This window comes from Chiloscyllium plagiosum, unplaced genomic scaffold (assembly GCF_037043375.1).
Source record: "Chiloscyllium plagiosum isolate Xiang-an unplaced genomic scaffold, Cpla_swu_hap1 HiC_scaffold_3, whole genome shotgun sequence".
In the NCBI taxonomy this organism is placed as follows: domain Eukaryota; kingdom Metazoa; phylum Chordata; class Chondrichthyes; order Orectolobiformes; family Hemiscylliidae; genus Chiloscyllium; species Chiloscyllium plagiosum.
In genome coordinates, this window is record NW_028270141.1 from 83,759,004 (window position 1) to 83,780,100 (window position 21,097).

At 39.1% G+C, this 21,097-nt stretch overlaps 1 protein-coding gene across 3 annotated transcripts in view; it reads right to left on the bottom strand.

The window, feature by feature from the left end:
- The window catches only part of LOC122545831 (heparan sulfate glucosamine 3-O-sulfotransferase 5), a 257,052-nt gene extending 253,004 nt beyond the window's left edge, over positions 1 to 4,048 (bottom strand). For all 3 annotated transcript variants that reach the window (XM_043684734.2, XM_087981125.1, XM_043684736.2), the window contains exon 1: positions 3,530 to 4,048. The gene's annotated coding sequence lies outside the window, so the exon portion shown is untranslated. The remainder of the gene's footprint in view (positions 1 to 3,529) is intronic.
- Between the last annotated feature and the right edge of the window lie 17,049 nt (positions 4,049 to 21,097).

The following is a 21,097-nucleotide window of genomic DNA, read 5'->3' on the forward strand; positions in this document are numbered from 1 at the left end:
AGAATGATGATAGGGCTATTATTGGCCAACATCATCATATTGTCCAAGCTAAGAAAAAGTATTGGAATTTAGAGTTGAATTTTTAAACTTTTTTTCTTCCCTTCGCCTTGTGTAGGGCCTGTGAACACAGCACTTTGTTCCTCTTCTGGAAGAGCTGACTGTTGTGTCCTGGGCCACTCTACAAGTGCCCACTAGGAGGTGTGTAGAAGTTGCCAGAGTGATTCTCTCCCATTCTGATTTTTTCCTTCATCCCTGCATGAAAGTGTCTATAGAATAATACAGTTAAAGCTGAACGCTCATTCTGCGTGTGTGTTTGTATGTTGGGGGTGGTGGGGGGAGTGTCACTGAGATTAACCATTACATTGTTAGATTTGTAATTCTGCACACCATACAAAATCTTATTCAGCACACTGGTACAGATTGCTAACTGAGCAAAGCAGGTTTTTTGGTGGGTCTAGCTGCAGATCAAAACAGAATATTTGTTTACCATCATTTTTCACAGATTGTCACTTTTTTTCTCTGAAAGAGCCATGCCATTCTTCATCTATCAATACATATGGATCGTCACTTACCTACACAGACTTCTCACAAGCACACACTTTAATATCATATTCTTATTACAACTGTAAGTAACTGCCCAGGGTCCTTCATTGTCTCATTTTAAGACAATACAATTGTAATGGATGTAAAGTTTCAGTGACATTAATTGCTAAAAGACTTGATGTTATAGGAATGTTATAAACTGACACTAGATGGCAGTGTCAGAGGTCATTCTGGAGTGGTTTATTAATTGCAACTTTACAAAATGGTGACTATGTCAGAAGCTAATATCTATTATTACCACCATTACTGTTTCCATGCTGTACCCTTCTAAACTTAACTGGATTTTGAATTAACTATAAAGCAGGAGTACAAAGGGATTTTAGAAAGGTAATAGTTATTGTAACCTCTGGTAGAACCTAAATATCTGAGGGTGAATAATGGACAAAAGAGGGAACTAAGTCATGCAATGGAATCAACATTTTCACAATAATAAAACAAATTCAAAAACAACAAATGCACTGGCTATAAACAACAACAACATTGTGGTCACTTAGCACTTTTAGTTTATTTCATTCTTTCCCAAGATATGGGCATCATTGGCTAGGCCAGCATCTGTTGTCAATTCCTAGTTGCCCTTGAACGGATGAGCTCTGTAGGCCATTACAAAAGGCATTTGAAACTAATCTTTATGGGTGTGGAGTCACATGAAGGCCCCTGACTGGTTAAGGTTAGCAGATTTCCTTCATCAGGCAAATAGATGGATTTTTTTTTACACAATATAACTCTATAACCATTACCATTTGTCAAATGGTCACCATTAGGCTAGCTTTCTTTTTAAATTTTAGACTTTTTTTTCCACCATGGGGAATTTGAACATGCCCCAGAACATTTGCTTGGGGATCTGAATGACTAATCAGGTGACATAGCTACCAAGTACTCCTTCTCCTTTAATATAGTAAAGCATTCCAAGGTGTTTTACAGGGATATAAATTGACAAAGTTAAAGATGGAAACATGGGGTCAGGGAACAAAGGCATGGTCTTAAAGAGAACCTTAAAGAATGAGAGAGTAATTGAAGCAGCGGAAAGTCAAATACCAAAGGAATTGCAGAACAGTTAGGATCTCAATGCTGAAGCCACGGACAGTTGTAAAAAACAAACATGGGTTAGTTTGGATAGTCTCAAACAGTTCAGTGCCTCTAATTCAGGCATTCCCAGTTGGAAAAGGCTGTTGTGGGAAATGGAAAATGTCACACAGACACAGAATACTTGTGTTGATTTGGTGTTTCAGAGTGTTCTTGGAATCACATGGTAGGAACTCTAGGCAACTGGTTGTGCCATATCAGGGTGGTGCTTAATGCTGACACTAGCCACATCTTATCTTGATGACAGAGGGGTCACCGTAGTGATAGGCCAATCCTATATTTGATTCTTACACTCTGATATGTTAGCTGGCCTCAGCTCTGGCAGTAAGATTCATTGTAGGACATCAGGTGAAAGCAAGATGAGGCTCAAATGTGATGCCTCCTCTAGTTGAATATCCTGAAAATGCTCAGGACAAACACATTGCAAGTGAACAACAAGTTACTGGACAATGTACCAAAGATCCTAGCAAAGAACCAGCACTTTCTGGAGTGGGGCACTACTGGGAAGATCTAGCCAAAGAAAACAATGAAAATGATTGCAAACATATTTATGCAACATTCCCTCATTTTGTCTGTTTTTTTCTATCCAGCTTTAGTAAAACCTATGAATTGAGAATAAAAATGCAAATGAATGCAATGGTGTTTTTATAGTACTCCCCATCAATAAACCTATAAAACCTTCTTCTTCCCCTGTGCACCTGGTTAAGTAAGTTTCAATTCCAAATGGCATTCCATGTTTAGCCCATGGGAGGTGCAATTGCAACAGAGGTTGGATTAAACAAGTGAAGAGTCAGTTTTCACCAAAGATGGGATAGTAAAAGCTTGCCAAGGTATTCTGATAAGCACCAAGTCGTCGACAGAAGTATTAATTATTGTCAAACCTCAAGTCCATAGTTGGGCCTTCCCTTCTATAATACTAGAGATCTCCCGAGGTGGCTTTTAAAATCTCATTCCATTTAAACTACTTTCCTGGCTGCATCACCTCATTAAGCCAATCTGTGATCTGACATATTTAGAGTCATTTTCCAAGCTGTTGCAAACATCTTTTAATTTAGAAAGTCTATTTAGGACTTAACTGTGCCTCACTGATTTCAGTTCAATTGTTTCCTTAGCCAGTAGAGCATTTCATTTTTTTTTCCTGAAGGTCACTGCAGGATGGCTCACTAGCAGCGTACAATCTTTTTCAGCTATGCTGCATTCTGTGCTACAGTGTCATTAAGATAAATGGAACAATGCATGTATATGCCTGCTTCTCCATTTACAATCATTGAATCTATTATCCTACAGAGTAAATTAGACCATCACTGAATAAGCAGCTGGAAAACACACCACAGAAATTTATTTTTCTTTTTGTTCAATCAAGATGCCAAATTCATGTTTTCTTACAGCTTCACACACACAAAACATCAGATGCTACTGGCATAAAAATAATTAACAATACAACTTCCTATGCAAGATAATATATGTGGGTTGGAGCTCAGTGAGAACCAGCTAAAATATTATCTTTCTGCTGGCAAAGCATGGGTTAAGATCGCTTGTTCCAACACTGCAAAGGTCATGCTAGCTTTTCTTTGGTACTGGCATTGCAATGCATGAACACTGAGACACAAACAAGCGTTTTACTCTGCACCTATGCCTTTTTCCCACTATCCCTACACAAACATACACATATACATACATATATCTTATACCTGCTGTCAAAGTACTGAAGCACCATTAAATTGCCTGGAACTTTCTACTCCATCACTGTTCCAGGCCGTGTAACAACAAAGTATTACTGGTGTCAGAAAAAGATCCTTCTTACACCCAAAAGAGAGAGAGAGATTTTTATTTTTGTCCTTACCTATTAGGCATCCTCCACAGGAGATGGCTGATGTTGTCTGGTGTTGGTTCGGAACAGAATAGAAGGGAACTTGAGTTCAGGCTGAATTTTCCCAAATCCCACAGAGGCTGACACCAGGTGCCTTACACACAAACATAAGCACTTCACAAGCAGCTCCCTGCCTCTCAGTGATGTCCATTCTCATTCTGAAGTATACTGCCTCTGCTGCTGCTGCTGCTACAGCTTCTGCTGCCGCCTTGGTTTAGTATTCTGTTAACAAACCAACCTTAGTCTTCACTGCAGCTACATGAACATGCGTTAAAACTGTCCCAGGCAAATAGATGCTCCAGCTGCAATCAGCTGCTGCCTCTCTCTGTCTGATGCTGTGCAACTACTGGCTTATTACAGTTCCGCATCTCCAACCACTCATGCTGAGTGGGGAATAGGAGGTCTTTGGAGGTACGTATTGTCTGGAGCCATTAGAAGTAGACTTATGGCAGATAGCATACACAGCCTGCTGCTAGTGCTGGACAGCTCTTCTGGGACAGACTCTTAGCTGCTTCTGCGTTAAGCTGAGTTTGTTGTTTTCTTCTGCATCACCAGTAAAAGAAAACACTCCATTATCAATGATAATATAATTAAAACAACCCCACTGGATTAAAAGAGAGGAAGGGGCGGAGTTAGGATAATTCAGTCAGCACTCAGTTTTCATCCTGAACAGAATGACCTATTAGGTGTCTAAATTTGTCAGCATCATTTATTCATGTAGTGATTACAATGTTTCATCTGAGCCTGAGGGAGGGGGGAGGGTTGGGTTGAGAGAGGACTCTTTACTGTAAGTTCTAGTACTAGACTGTCAAATTGATAATGTGACCCTTTAAATTGAAAGTTTGCTTTAAAAGACAGCTTTAGTTGTTCCTTTTAGCTCGTACAAATTGATGTCAGCTAATCATACAATTTCTTTATTTAAACACAGATTGAAGAAAGGTAAACGGTGGTGATAAAAGATTGCTTTATATTCTAAACAATCCAGAACATGCTCCTAATAATGAAACAAGTTAGGTGTGGTTATTCCAATTTCCTGTACTGATTTTCGTGACTCATATAACATTTTTGAAAGCTAGCAAATTTATTTGAGGGATCAGAATTTGATGCGCTTATTAATACAGAACACAGATGTAATTTGAGTAACCTGATAGTCAATTTTTTATAAATGTGTGCTTACAGTTTCAATTTGATCTAAATGTGATTTTGTTTTTAGTACAGACACCTCTCGTCCCCGTGCCAAACACTGCAGAGAAAATTTAGCACTCAAAGGGTTACTCAGGTTTGCCTTTGATAAGTAGCTTTCATAAAGCAAAATAAATCCTTCCTCTGCAGTTTGTATTAGCATATATATAAAACAGTCCATTTGAAAAAAAAGTCAACATATTCAAGGCAATTTGCTTCTCCAAAAACATCCTCGGTGGGAGATAATTAAAATTAATTGATGAAACTTCTGAAGTTTCCAAAACAAAAGACCAAAGGTAAGTTAATTTTAATGAATTTGGTTATTCATTTTAATTTTATTTCACATTTTGACTAGGCTCTGCAGCATAAAGGGTAGGAGGATAAATATGATTTTTACAATTTTATTTAAGTTACCAAAAGTGGGTGATTGGTGAACTTGTAACAGCATAAACAGTTTCCTCTAACTCATCATTATTGATCTGCCATAGTGAGTAATGACCATAGACCAGTTTCATTAGATTATGATTCAACAACATACACCAAGATTGAATTCAAGATAACTTTGTGCTCCGAATGAATTATGTAATCATTTTAATGATGATGATTTTGTTATAGTATTATATTACACATTCAAATTTGTCCAGTTCTTAATGAATTAACTGTTGTATCTTGCAGACTAGTAAGACTAGAATCATATTGGAGAATGTCTGACTTGCACAGTAGTCAAAGGAAGGAAAGCGATAATTTATACACCACAGTAGCATGCTGCAGTTCCAACTAAACACTTCACTCCAATTTATCAATCACTTGCCTGACAATTTTCATCTCTTCTATATCAAACCACTAGGTGGGGCATTCCACACTAGAAATTGACAATCCAATCTCTTGTTTGACAGGAAGTACATTTGATGAAATGTGTCATTTTATTCCACTGGAAACCTGACAAGTACTCTACTTTAATTCCTAGCACATGTTGTTATGATGTTCGGGTCTGGTAGAGGGTGCTGTGGGAGCTTGGGGGACGGATGCCGTGAAGAAGGTGTGGGTGTTAGGGTATCTTGACTGGCACCATCTCTGTTTACGACTTAAGTGGAATCAGCAGCTGTTAAGTCTTCTGTTGTAAGCTTCATTAGTCTTTTTTTCATCAGAGGTTAGAGTCCAAAAACTGTATGTGGCATTCAGATCCACATTGTCATCTCTCAAAAGCTGCCTATATCAAGTTGGTTCTAGTACAGCATCTTCATCATTTGAATTAACGTAATTTTTATGGATTAAATGAGCTCTGTGAACCCTAACGATGTACAGAAAAAATTGAAAAGTAGCAAGATGGATTGTTAAGTCTTCTTTAAGAAAATGGTCACTGGTAGCCAGGAAAAGAAATATATTCCAGACAAGACCATCACAGACTAGATTCAATCTCTCCCTATCACTCAAGTAATTATTTTTCTCAAGAACAATATTGTGAGTGTATGAGATAGAAGTTTGTACACACTGCGCCCTTTTATCAGATGACATAGGTTCAAAGTCCATCAGTTTAGCAGTGGGGGAGACTATACCCAACCTGGGAAAGCAGTATCCTGTTGCTAAAATCTTGGGACTCTTGTTTTGGATATCCCATATGGACTTCAAAAATAGAAATTAGGCTCCCTGAGTATGTAAATTGTATACTCTCTGCTGGTTTAAATGATACCTTTCTTAAATGTATCAGAAGCTGGCAACTCAGTCCAAGTCTTCAATAAGGCCATGGATTCATTCCATGAATGTTTGAACTACTTACTATGAGAAGCAGCACAGTGGCTTAGCACTGCATTCTCACAGCTCCAGGGACCCACAGTCAATGCCAGTCTTGGGTGACTTCATTGATATTTTTGTGCACATTCTCTTTCTGTCAGTGTAGGTTTCTGGTTTTCTTCTCACAGTCCAAAGACAAGAGTTAACCATGGTAAATGTGGGGTTAAGGGAAATGTGATTACGGTGGAAGTCTGGGTGGGATGCTGTTTTAAGTTTTGGTGGAGACTTGATGGGCCAAATGGCCTCTTTCAACACTGTAGGGATTCTATGAAAGTCACTCAACTGAATGTCTATCTCTATATTGATAATGTTGTGCATATTTTTGGATGATGTTTATTTTATTACATACGCTAATGTATATACATACCTGCCAATTATGTATTTTAATGATGGGTTTGCTGTATGTTGAACGATAAAGGAGAGAGTAGGTTATTGGTAAAATAATGCACTTTGTATTTTTCCTCAACAATGGGGTAAAATTACACCACTGCAATGTGTCAAAAAGTCACATGCATTTAATGAAACCATAAACATGGCATGATGGCTCAGTGGGTTAACACTGATGCCTCATAGCACCAGGGTCCCAGGTTCAATCCCAGCCTCGGGCAACTGTCTGTGTGGAGTTTGCACATTCTCCCTGTGTCTGCGTGGTTTTCCTCCCGGTGCTCCGGTTTCCTCCCACAATCCAAAGATGTGCAGATCAAGTGAATTGGCCATGCTAAATTGCCCATAGTGTTAGGTGCATTAGTCAGAGGGAAATGGGTCTGGGTGGGTTACTCTTCGGAGGCTCGGTATGGACATGTTGGGCTGAAGGGCCTGTTTCCACACTGTAGGAAATCTACTGTATGCTGTAACATCCAGAGGATACCATTCCTGGCATCTTAATACTGTGTTCTAAAGACTGTATCTTTACACCCATAGACTTCTATTTTCCACACCAGTTGCTTAAATGTCTTCTGTAAGTGACACCACTTAGTGAAAAATTAGTGCAGAAGTATGTACAGTTTGTTTCTATGATCTTGCACCCACTCGTCATCAGATTAAGACCATAACATTTATTACATCATATTCCATCAATATGGACTAAACGTGAACCCAGATCCAAGACCTGAAAGGGTATTGCACAAACTGCCTTTAGTGTAGAAGCAGTATTTCAATGGTTCAAAAGTGCTTTCCTTTTGATGCAAGCTAAAATGAAAAAATAAATCCTATTTACTACAGCAAATAATGATCCAAATTTAATGCATTGTCACAAATATGACATGATGTAAATAAAAAGTTTTTAAAAAGTAGAATTGCTAAGAAAAATGGATTAATGGAAAAATTGGCTAAAATCTAGAAAACAAACTATCCAATACTGGGTTCAGCTAACCCCTGAGGAAGAGCAGTCTACCTTTGTTCTGGTTCTATGACAGATTGAAAAAGTTATTGGCTTTGACACATTTGGCTGCATTCTGATCTAATCCCTGTGAAATGTAAACATCTGAACATAATTTTTAATATGCCAAATGTGTGCGACATTACTATATTTGTAATATGGTGTACCCAATAACCATAAAATCCATAATCCTCCTGTTAAATTCCAAGCTGCCAAGGATAAAAGTCATGGGAACTGCTCCGGCAATTGGCACAGACATCTGTGATAACATTCCTGGTATTAGATACCACCTGTTCATTATTGAATGGAAACCTTTCCAGTTGGGATAGTCATATGTCTTTTCAGCAGATGGCCTGTTCATACTAGTAACAGGATGTCATCATCCAAGGAACCAGAGTTTCTGTGTAAGAGGATGGTTGCTGTTTGTTGGCAAGTGTCAGAATTCTGCGCTATAGATTTTATGGATTAGAGAGATTTAAAGATACTATCAAATAAGTTCTAAATAAATCAACAGAAAGGATAGTATTAAGAAGATATATCTTACATACGTACCTCTGAATCTGTAATCCTCTGGGTTGGTGCATTCATCTACCTGAAAGTGAAAACTTTATTTGGGATCATGACAAAAAAAAGAGGGAAAGCATTTGCTAGTCATTGATAGCAAAGGGCAAAATTACATTTTCGAAGGACTGAAGTTTGCTATCCTGATTTGAAGAAAATCTGCATTGAGTGGAAATAGAAGTAAGGGAACAGAAAATATGAACTTACAAACTTATTCTTGCTGCTTGGCATTTGTCTTGAGTAGGAAATGCATACAAACTGACATTGGGACTGCCATATTGCTGCTACTGAATGTGAGATTTTCAGCAATATGAGTGGGTTTCATGAGAACCAAGTCAGATTATTTTTTAGATGGGGAGGGGTCTGTGTTTATCCCCTGTGTTATAAAACACCAGGAGATTACTTTTTTCAAGTCAAGCATTTTCTGACAGGTAGGTTTAATGTTTTCTTTTAGACCAACTTCACATAATAATTCAACGTTTGTGTGATACTATGTGAATGTTTCTTATGCAATGATTGATGATAACTCTTTGTTCTTAAAAGGTAACTTGACCATTAACATTGACCAGCATTGCCAAATACATTAAAATACATTTTCTACTGGATGACATACTCTTTTGCATTCAACAATATTGAGAATCAGATCTTTTCATATAAATTGTATCCTGCGCTTTCATATTTACTTTGATTAACAGCCCAGACGTGTTAAGCTTTGAGACAGCTGACTAGATGGCATTCTTCATTTATTGTTCAGCTATCTGTTAAGATAGCCAGTTGTTCCACAAATTGAAATCTTTCAATTTCTTCACCTCTCAAGGTTTTGTTGACACAGTTGCACATCAGAATCTCATCATGAATGCTCGTGTTTTGATCAAACTAGGAGAAGTGGACTGATCCACTGGTCACAAGAGTTTGAATAAAAAAAAAGGCCTTATTATTCTATTGACTTGACTGTTTAAAGCTTAGTATCAAAGAGGAGTCAGCAAGCTAACAAATACATAATTAGTTTTATTGCAAAAAAACTTAGACAAGCAAAATGCATTAGTTGTTAACAAAAGGTTTATAGTGCACTTCAGCGCTGCATAACAGGCTAAATGGGCAAATGTTATTATAATGCTGCTGCAAGGTGGCTTTGCACTCAGGGACACACATCCAATTCATGGATTGGACCGAACTACATCTCTGGCATCTTCGCTCCCTGTCATAGCACTTATGAGTCTACCTGGATGCTGGCAGCATCCCTGCCTTATATTGCGACGCCTTTTTGTGCATATCCCCTTTTGTCAGAGATACTTAGCCCATGTTAATAATGTCTTGTTGTGCCATTTAGTACAGAAACAAAGTCAGGAAGCTGAATAGGGTTGTGAGCAGGCCTCAGTCCAGTCAAAAGTGATAGCCTTCACTCAGGAGGTCCTAACACAGTAAGTCAAGGGCAGCTTCTGATACCATTTCAAGCCCTGCATGGGGCAATCAGAATCAGGATTGTCTGTTCACAATGGGCGAGAAGCTGAATGATGGACAGCACATCACTCATTTTGACTCTTCTTGCCTTATTGGGAGCTGCTTTGCTCTTGTAATGAGACAGATTCAGGTATTATCTAAGGTGAAAGTGGGTGGCACAGCTATTACTGTTAATGCAGATGGGAAAGTGTCCCGAATAAGTGAGTTGGCAGCACAAAGGGCATGCAGTGTTAGTGGTGTCACAGTTTGGGATGGGTGAGGTTAAGTGGGGAAGATTTTGAGCACATTAGTGAAAATAGTACAGTATGTTGGAAGGTGGGTACATTAACAGAGATTAAGGGAGTGTGACACATTGGAGAGACATGGTGGCACTTACACTGACAGAGTGAAGCAGAATGTTGACCTTCTTCCTGCAGTTCTGGGTACTCCTCCAGATGGCTGAAATTGCTTCAACCAAGGGGTGACCTATTCCAGGCTGGCATATCAGTTGTTTTCCACTGGAAGGGGAAGTCCAGACTGAACACCAGGACCACACCCGCAAAAAGGGAGTAGATTTCCCCTTGTCTACCATGTCCAGGGCAAACATCAGAATCTGCATCCCTAGACTGACAGTACTTATCCAGGTACACAACAGCCTTTCAAATATGATGATGGTGCCAGGGATGTCAGTCATTTTTGGGATCTCTGGTGAGTGGTAAGTTGCTCCAGAAATGGTAGGTTGTTATATAGGGAAGAAATTGGATGTGATACTCACCATTAAGCACTGGAATGACAATTAATGTGGTGAGCTTGGAAAGATAGAGTGCAAAAAAACTGCACTCAACCCTGCATCGAGAATCAGTCAACCATACCCAACTCAATTCTCACTTATCCAAAAACTTACACTGAGATTTAGTTCATGGTCTTAGAATAAGGAGTTAGGCCATTTAAGACTGAGGTGAGGATAAATATTTTCATTCAGAGAGTGATGAGTCTTTAGAATTCTCTACCTAGAACATGTTCAAAAAAGAAATTAAAAGGTTTCTGGATGCTAATGGTGTCAAAGGCAAAGGGGACAGTGTGGAAAAGTGATATTGAGGTGGATGATCAGCCATGATCTAATTGAATAGTGAGCGTGCTCAATGGGATAACTGACCCCAGTTCTGTAAGAACCTCTACTTGCACCAAAGAGATCTTCTAGTAGATTTTCACCTCACTGAGTTGGATGATATCTGGTTCAAAGAAAGAAAGGCAGACCATAGGAGAAAGTGAAGACTGCAGATACTGGAGATCAGAGTCGAGAGTATGATATTGTAAAAGCACAGCAGGTCAGGAAGCCTCAGAAGAGCAGGAAAATGATGAGATGTATACAGAGGTTGGTGGGATGGAAGGTGAGGACCAGGGGGGTTCTGTCCTTGTCTTGAAACTGCCCTAGTCCTCATCTTCAACCTCACACTGCATCATCCTCTGCCACTTCTGCCACCTACAAACAGACCCTACCAGCAGAGACATATTTCCCTCTTCACCCCTGTCAGTGTTCCAGAGAGACCATTCCCTCCATGACTCCCTCATCAGATCCATGCCCCCCTCCAACCCACACCCCACTCCCAGCACCTTTCCCTGCCACCACAGGAGGTGCAAAGCCTGTGCCCATATCTCCCTCCTCACCTCCATCCATGGCCCCCAAGGATCCTTCTACATCTGACAGAACTTTACCTGTACCTCCACGAATGTTATCCACTGTATCTGTTGCAACCGTTGTGGTCTTCTCTACATCAGGAGACAGGATGCCAACTTGCAGATTGTTTCAGAGAACAACTCTGTGACACCCGTACAAACATACCCCACTGCCCTGAGGCTGAACACTTCAATTCTCCCTCCCACTCTGCCAAGGACACACAGCTCCTGGGCATCCTCCATCATCAAATCCTTACAACCTGACACCTGAAGGAAGAATGCCTCATATTCTGCTTTGGGATACTGCAACCACAGGGGATCAATGTAAATTTCACCAATTTCCTCACTTCCCCTCTCCCCACATTGTCCCAGACCCAAGCCTCCAACTCTGCACCACACTCTTGACTTGTCCATTACCTTTCCCATCTATTATCTCCACCCTCCTCTTCGACCTATCACCTTCTCCCGCACCTTTGTCTATCTATCGCATTCTCAGCTACCTTCCCCCCCAACCCCACCACCCCCTCCCATATATCTCTCAGAACCGGGCCCACCGGCCTTATTCTTGATGAAGGGCTCATGCCGAAATATTGATTCTCCTGCTCCTCGGAGGCTACCTGACCTCCTGTGCTTTTCCAGCAGCACACTCTCGACATATGCTTGTTCTCCCTTGGCTATTTCCCTGTAACTGTCTGTGTTCAGAATCAGAGTATTTTACACATGCAGACTGGGCATGAAACCTCTCTCTGAAAGTGTTGGAAATTCGGTGACTCAATTCAAGCAATCTTGGGTTCTTTGCAAATGCAACATTGTTGCTGCTGTCGTCAGTATACTTTGAAAGCATTATTTTCAAAACATTCAAGATATATTGTATGAGCCAATGATATTATGAACTAAAATTTTATATAATATGTCTTCATAGCAGTTGGCTGAGCTCCAAATCCCATTGATGGATTAATCCCAGCAGAGATTGTTAGTACAATTGTCAAGGGGGCTGTGCGTTTTGCTTCAATTTGCAGTATTATGAGCTCCTAAGAGTGTTAGATTTTTGGAATAGAGTTGTGAATGATTGCTTATTTTGACCCTTTTACGACCCCTGAAGAAGACAAAGTTTTGTTTCTGAGTGAGCTATGAATGACTATGTGTTTTAATTCATAGATGTATGAGCTCTGAGAAGGATTAATAGTTCTGAAAAGGTTTCTTGAATAACTGCTTGTTTATTTGACTATTTTTATGAGCACAGGCTTGTCAATGTTATTAAAGGCATCATGCACTATCTCCACAATGGATATTGGGTGAGTAGCCATGGGGATGCAGTGGTAAGGAGAAGATAGAGGGGGAATAGAGGAATGTGTGGTTATGGAGGAGGCATTGAGGGATGGGTGGCAATGAAGGTTGAAGGGTAGGGAGAACTGGGCTGATGTTCCTGCCATCAGAGGCTGGCCTTACAAATGATGGACATTTGCATTCATCTGCCTCTGCTCCTGACTTGGGCCTGGTTCAGGAGACTGTATTCTTCTATTGCAGCTTATCCCTATCACCTGCCATGAAAACTGAGAGTAGGCACTGGCAGGCCAGAGATGAAATCACAATTGAAGAGAAATCTTGATTCAAAGTTCCTGCTCCAAGAGGAAATTTTGGCCTTATTTATTAGCAGAATGATTGTCACACACTATCCTAAAACACTTTACAGACTTTTGAAATGCTGTATGTTGGAACAAGATAGCTACTTTGCACAAGATCCCACAAACAGCAATGAGATAATGACTAGTTAATTTAATTTGCTGATATTTGTTGATTGATCAGTATTGCTGCACTGCAAATGCTATATCGCTCTGACAGTACAGACCGAGTCATGGGCAGCTTGAACTCTGTAATCATGTAGAATAGAAAGAATTAGGGCATCATCTGAATGCAATAGGGAATTTTGAGCAACTGCACATTCATTCAGCCATTTGTTTAAAATGTGAAAACTCAATGGTGTCAGTCTGATAAAATAAATCAGAAACAGACAAATTTGGACCAATTTAGGTTTTCAGTTTGCATTTCAGTGTTGGCCTGAAAAAACTGTCCATCCTGCAGCAGGTGTATTTGCTGTCAAATAAGCACGAAGTGTCATTAACAGAGTTGACAGGCAAGCAGCTGATCAAACAAGTCAAGGACCTTGATGATAGCTGCAACAGAATAGATTGGTCACTTATATCTAAAAGGTATTTAAAGTGATGACTTAGAAAACTAAAACTCTACTTTTGATTTATTTTACAAATTGCCACATCAGGTTTAATCACTAATAATGCAAACTTTTCAGCACACTATACGCAAATATCTTGGCTAATCATGCATGAAAATCTTTCACATGCAAAATGTAAGTCAGATGTACGTCCAACTGGCTGATGTTCCCCTCCTGTTTACTCAGAGTTCAAACTGATCATGCAGAAATACCAATGAACTAAGGATGTGGGTCTGCTCGCGCCTTCCAGTTCAGCTACATCCTGAATCTTAACCTGAGCTACGAATTTTCTCAAAACTCACTAACCAATGAACGAAAGCAGGCGCAATAATTACCAGTGCAAATAATCCTCAATCTACCCTAAAGCCACATGCAAGTTGAAAACAAAATTACCAAGTCAATCAACGGCATTTTGCAACTACTTTTCAGTTGCCACTTTGTACAAAAACACCTGTAATGCAATAAAGCACATTGAAAAGTTATGTAATTCAAAATAACTCCACATAACTTTCACAGTTGTTACTACAGTGTTTTAAAAATGTTTCCCTCTAGAATCCTGTGTTTTTGGATGCTGATTGAGTTCACAAGGTACTCCTGTAAATCACTGTCACAATATTGAATATACTACAACTCCCAGAATTCATCTGCTCCAAGCAGTGCCAGTTCTGCAGACTACAGCCCTCAGAATGGAATGAAAGGTGGCCTCATTTCTGATTTTAATAGACTGTGTCATATTTTAGAGTCAGTGCAGGCATATTATACCCGAAGGTATTTTTATGATTGACAGCAGATAGGTCATTCAGTGTGTATCTCTGCTTACTATCTGGAAGCCTTTCTCAATAATGTTAAAGACCTGTGGCATGACAACAGAGAGAAATCATTACCAGGAATTATAAATACTGTGATGGTAGTTTAAAAAATGCATTTTCATAATAAAAGTAACAGAAAAAGAGGGTAAAACATGAACTTTTTAACCCTATATCTGATACGTTTCACAGGTAAAACAATGCAATTATTTGTGGAAAAAAGGCCTGGTTGCATACAATAAGAATGTTAAACATACCCAATGTTATTTAGGATCAGTATTCAAAAGTTTCTGATCTACCTCAGCACAAGCTAAGCTGCTTTGTGGTAAGCAAAGACATGCCAGAGAATTCCTATAGGCCTGGCACTACAACCACTACGCCATAAACAAGCACATAGATCTAGATGCCATCTATCAACCCCTCAGAAAACGAACAGGAAATGACATCACCACAAACCCCAGGAACCCCATCCAGGAGAAAGATATAAATAGAAAGCAGGAGACAACAGCTTCGCTTCACTTGGAGGTTGCCACTGATGATGTTACCTAGCCAGGTAATGAAACGTCTGGATATCAAACCTACAACTCAGCGAGCAAATCTACACCCTAAACCTCAACCTGAGCTACAAACCTTCACAAATCTTGCACCCACAATGCCTTCTTTTCCCTCAAATTCATCCACAAGTGGTGCTCATCACTGACTAGGTCAGCATTTATTGCTGGTGCTGAACTGGCTTCTTGAACCATTGCAATCTCTGTGGTATTGGTACAGCACTGTTAGAAAAGGAGTTTCAAGACTTCTACCCAGTGACAGTGAATGAATAGCGATATATTTTCAAGTCAGTATGGTGTGTGGATTGGAGGGGAACTTGCATGGGACAGTGGTCCCAAGTACCTGCTAACTCTTGTCCTTCTATGTGATAAAGGCTGCTGGTTTGGAAGCTGTTGTTAATGTAGTTTTGGTGATTTGCTGCAGTGCATCTTGTAAATGGTGTATACTGCTGACACTGTGTGTTAATCACAAAGGTAGTGAATATTTAAGGTCACATTGTGGGTGCTGATGAAACAATTTACTTCATTCTGAATGTTGTTGAGCTTCTCGAGTGTTTTCAGAGATGCACTAATCCAGGTAAGTGGAGAGTATGCCATCATACTCTTGATTTGGACCTTGTAGATGGTGGTCAGGCTTTGAGGAGTCAGATGTGGGTTATGCTATGTTACTTTAAACTTTACAGAAACTACTTTAATTTCAACCTTGTGGTTGCCAGATAACAAGTGAGAAAGCTCGCTCAGTCTCTGTTCCAACTTATGTCTTATTAGTATATCTCAAGTAGCCATCTCCACCTTGATGTCTGCCATATTTCCAATCATTCCAGGCACAAGCACTCCTCTTGTCCTCAAGTATGCTGGGCTCCTAGTGAGCAACATTACAAAACAACCACTGGCAGTATGTATTTCAAGTGTGTTGCTTAGACTATTAGAAACTATCTAATTTGAGACATCTTCAGGTACTTATTCAATTTCCTTTTGAAAGATATGACCAAACCTGTTGCCAACACCATTTCAGGTGGTGCATTCAGACTGTAACCATTTGCTACGTGCAACACTTTTCCACATGTTGCTTTTGATTCTTTTGATAATCTTTATAAATCTATTGTCTTGATCCTTTAGCCAATTTGAATAATTTCTCTCTATCTAATCAGAGTAGATCACTCATGATTTTGAGAATTTTTATCAGTAGATTCCCTTGTCATGATCTCGAGTCCTTAATCTAGTGAGTTGAAACAGGTTGTTTAATGGTCTATATCACACCCAGCAAATTTAAATGAGGCCTGAGCCTTAAATTCATTGCAGCTCATCAGTGAACTCTATCAGCCAGTTTCCTGAAGGACCCTACTGATATGTCAATTCAGTCTGAATCATACATCCCTGAGGTAAAAGCCAAATGTGATTATGAAAGCCATGACCCATTTATTGAACATTGTTTCAAATTTGTGTCAAAGTGATGTTACATTTATAAATCCGTGACTCCATAATGGTGATTCTTGTCTGTGACATTCTTTTAAAAAAAAGCTTTTATTTTCTTTATACCATGATTGATTAGTCATTATCATATCAATAGGCAGCAAAATGACTAAATTATTGACATTTTATCATTAGTTTCATCAAAGGTCATTCCAAGCAGCACCTTTCTCGGGCTGAGTGTATGGATAACAGACACGCTTCCACAAATTTGAAAGTGCATAAAAGTTCCTTAGTATAACCATATCTCTAACAGAGAAACAAAAGGTGTCAGTCTAAAGCCTACTGTGATGGAAGCACATCTTTTGCTTTTAAGTATGACTTTTCACTACATAATAGAGTTTAGCGCATTTATCTTGATTACTCTAAACACAATGATTAATCATGACGTGCTTTTGTGATCTGCCCTTAATATTTTCACTCTTGAGAAACCTTTTCATTGTTGCCATTCTTTCATAAATGCATTTCAAAATAGGGTTGAATTCTTTTCTGACCAATTGTACTTAATTATGTGGAAGATCACAATGTACAAGAGACATTGCAAACAGAAGCATGAGTAGGTCATTTGACTCTTTGAGCACGCTCTGTCATTCATTGTGATCTTAGCTGATCATCCAACAACATCCAATGTATTCCCTCATTCTCCACATACTCTTTGATCCCTTCAGCCCCAAGAATAGGTCTAACTGCTTCTTGAAAACATTGCAGAGAATTCACTATTTGCTGGGTGATGAACGTTCTTCTCATCGCAATCCGAAATAGCCTACTCCAAATCCTTAGATTATGACCCTGGTTCTGGACTCTTCTGCCATCAGAAACATCCTTCCTATGTTTACCCGATCTAGTCCTGGTAATATTCTTACAGGTTTCTATGAGGTCCCCTCATTCATCTAAACTTCAGTGAATATAGTCCTAACTGATCTGGTCTCTCTTCATATATCAATCCTGCTACTCCAAAGATCAGTCAGATAAGGTTTTGTTACACTCCTTCCATAGGCAGGACATCCTTCCTCAAATAAAGGAAATCAAAATTGCACACAGTATTCCAGATGCTGTCCCACATGTACAATTGCAGCAATTGTCCTGTTCCTGTACTCAGATCTCTCATTGTGAGGATCAACATGCCACTTTCCTTCACAGCCTGCTGCATCGGCATGCTTATTTTCAGTCATTGGTGGACAAAGACACCCAGATCTCATTGAATGGGAATAAAATGTGAAGAACCTTTGTAAAAAATAATCTGTGCTTCCTGTCTTTGCTACCAAATTTCATAACTTCACATTTGGCTCCATTATATTTTATCTGCAATACATTTGCCCACTCATTCAACTTCTGGATTAATGGTGCTGGAAGAGCACAGCAGTTCAGGCGGCTCCTTGGATGCTGCCTGAACTGCTGTGCTCTTCCAGCACCACTAATCCAGAATCTGGTTTCCAGCATCTGCAGTCATTGTTTTTACCTCACTCACTCAACTTGTCCAAGCTACATGGCAGCATTTCTGCATGCTCCTCACTTTTCACACTTCCACTCAGCTTTGTATCACCTGCAAACTGAGAAATATGACATTTCGTTCCGTCATCTAAATTATTAATATATATTGTGAACAGCTGGGGTCCAAGCACTGAGCTCTGTGGTATCCTGCTCGTCACTGGCTGCCATTTGGAAAATTACCAATTTATTTATACTCTTGAATCCTGTCCCAATCCACCCACTTTTCTATCATGTCAGTACTCTACTCTCAATCCCATGTGTTTAAATTTTACATGATAATCTCTTATGCAGTTCCTTAGTGAAAGTAAAATATGTTGATGTTCATTGATTCCAGGAACAGTAATTTCGTTGAGTTTGGTGCAAATGAGGATAAAGTTTCTCAGAAGGTACAATAAGTGGTGCAAATAGGAGTAGGTAGTTAGAAAGGATACCGACAGATCATTTGAATTGACAAAACAAACTATGGCAGATGGAGTTTAAAGTTGGATATGTGAGATAATCCATCTACTTTGGATGTGAGAAAGACAAATCAAAATATTGTTACATTGTGAAAAACTTTCAGGTGTCATAGAGCAAAGGATTGTTGGCATCCATGTCTGCAGAACACAAAGGTAGTGTACTATGACAAAAAGTAATCAATACATCTAAAGGAATGTCAGCTTTTATCACAAGGGATAAGAAAATATAATTGAGGAAATTATGCTTCAGTTGTACAGAGCCTTGGATAGTTTTTTTGTTGGTTAATAATATTTAGCTTTTAACACCGAACCTCAGCACAGTGATGTTAAAATCTGGATGTGTGTGATTTATATTTTATTTTTCCAGAGACAATAGATGTTCGTATGTAACTTAGAGGTTTTATTTACAGTACCTCAAAATGTCTACTCCATTTTTTAGCATTAACTTCCAGGCCTTTCAATGGTTTTGCTTACTTTTCTCTGAGTCCATACCCAAGTGTAATCAACACAGAACAATTGAACATTGTTGGATACAACTTGATTTATAAAATTACATCGTAGCTTAAAGATTCACATTAAAAGATCACTTAATGAATTTTGTTTCCACTCTTTGACTTTAGAATCTGATTTCATGTTAATCACTTAATTTTTGTTAGGTGAGGGGAAATGGGCTAAGGCTGAATGACCTATTTCTGTTCTTATGTTTCAAAATGGTGGAGCAAATGCACTGAGTATCAGTTATTCTTTGCAACTTTAGGATATTTGTAAACCGATGCAGTAAATAAATGTTCAATTTTAGCTTTTTTAGTAAATTCAATTCACAATATCTCCATTTAGAGGCACTGGTCTTTACTGTAAATATATTTTGTGCTAAATACTCCTTTCCACTTTGTTTTATTGGCATGCTGCCTCAAATGGATAACTATGTAAAGGTAAAGTTACTACAGTCCTCCCAGACTACAGGGCTGTTCTCTAAAGAGAGAGATGACTGGTGGTAGTTTAAGCTGAATGTCACCATGAATTAAGTGAGAGGAGAGGTTGAGAAGGAGAATCCTTCATGATAACCTCAGCTGGAGCAGGAATTAACTCATACTGTTAGCATCACTGCATTGCAAACCAGCCATCCAACCAAATGAGCTAAACAACCTTCTGAATGGATAGCATAAATTATATAATTATCATCATTGTCCCTTTTGCCAGGCTCATTATAATCCCTGATCAGTTATATTGATTTTTGTTTTTTACAGGCAATGATAATTCAAAGCGAGGAAGAAATAGGTTATTCTGATTCTCCACACTGATTGCATGCATCAACAATGAGGAAAATATCCATTAGCTCCTTGTTAGGCCATAAGGTATCTGCAAGGGGATAGGTTGAGTGAGTCGGTTAAGAACTTGGCAGATGGAGTTTAATGTGAGAAAGTGTGGGGTCATTATTTTATTAGGAAGAATCAAAAAGCAAATTCTACCTTAAATGGACAGAAATCCAAAAAAGTACAGAGGGACCTGGATGCCCTTGTGCATGACATCCAAAAAGTAGCATGCAAGTGCAGCAAATAAGTATGAGGCAAGTGTAATTTTAATCTTTATTGCTAGACAATTGGAGTTTAAAATAGGGAACGCTTGTTACAACTGCCCAAGATGTTGATGAGTGGCCTGGAGTGGTGTGTACAGTTTTGGTCCCCAACTTTAGAAAAAGGATATATTGGCATTGGAGACCGTTCAAAACAGATTCACTAGGCCTGGTATTGATTGACTAAGTTATGCCTTTATTCATTAGATTTCAGAAGAGGGAGGGTGATGTTATTGAAACATGCAGATTCTGAGGGCGTTTTTCTGGGTATTTGTCAAGATTCCACAAGTGGGGCAGTCTTGAATTTGGGGAAATAGTTGCCGAATAAGGGGACATTCATTTAAAGTATAATGCAAAGGAATTCCTCCTCCCAGAGGGTAGTAAATATTTGACATTCTCTATCTCGACAATTGTGGAGGCTCAATAACTGAATGGTGGGACAGGCGTGAAGTGCCAAATACTACTAGTCTTCTTATTTCTTATGTTCTTAGCCCTTCAGAACGTTGGTGAGAGTGAATATTAAAGTGGCGAAAAGTTTTGGCTACTTGTTTGTTTTTGCATCCAAATGATTGTTGATTTTTTAAAAAATTGACCTCAAAACATGGCCAACAGTTATAAAGTTACATTTATTGTCTAATTTTATTGCTCCAAGGCAATGGTGCAGTCATTTGTGAAATGCTTCAGCCCTTTTAATTGTGGAAGCACCATCATTACATCAGGTAGGGCATTGCACAACATTGATCCAATATCTAAGAAGAAATTATGATACATGTTCAAGTCAGTTGTGTGATTTGGTGGAGAGCATAGTGAAACCCAATGATACTCTTATTCTCTCTGTTCAAAGAAACCATGAGATGCTGTCAAAGTACATTTGCTAGGATGGATTGAAAGCCACAAATGTCTAATGTTGGAGGGAATGGATTCAGTCCAATA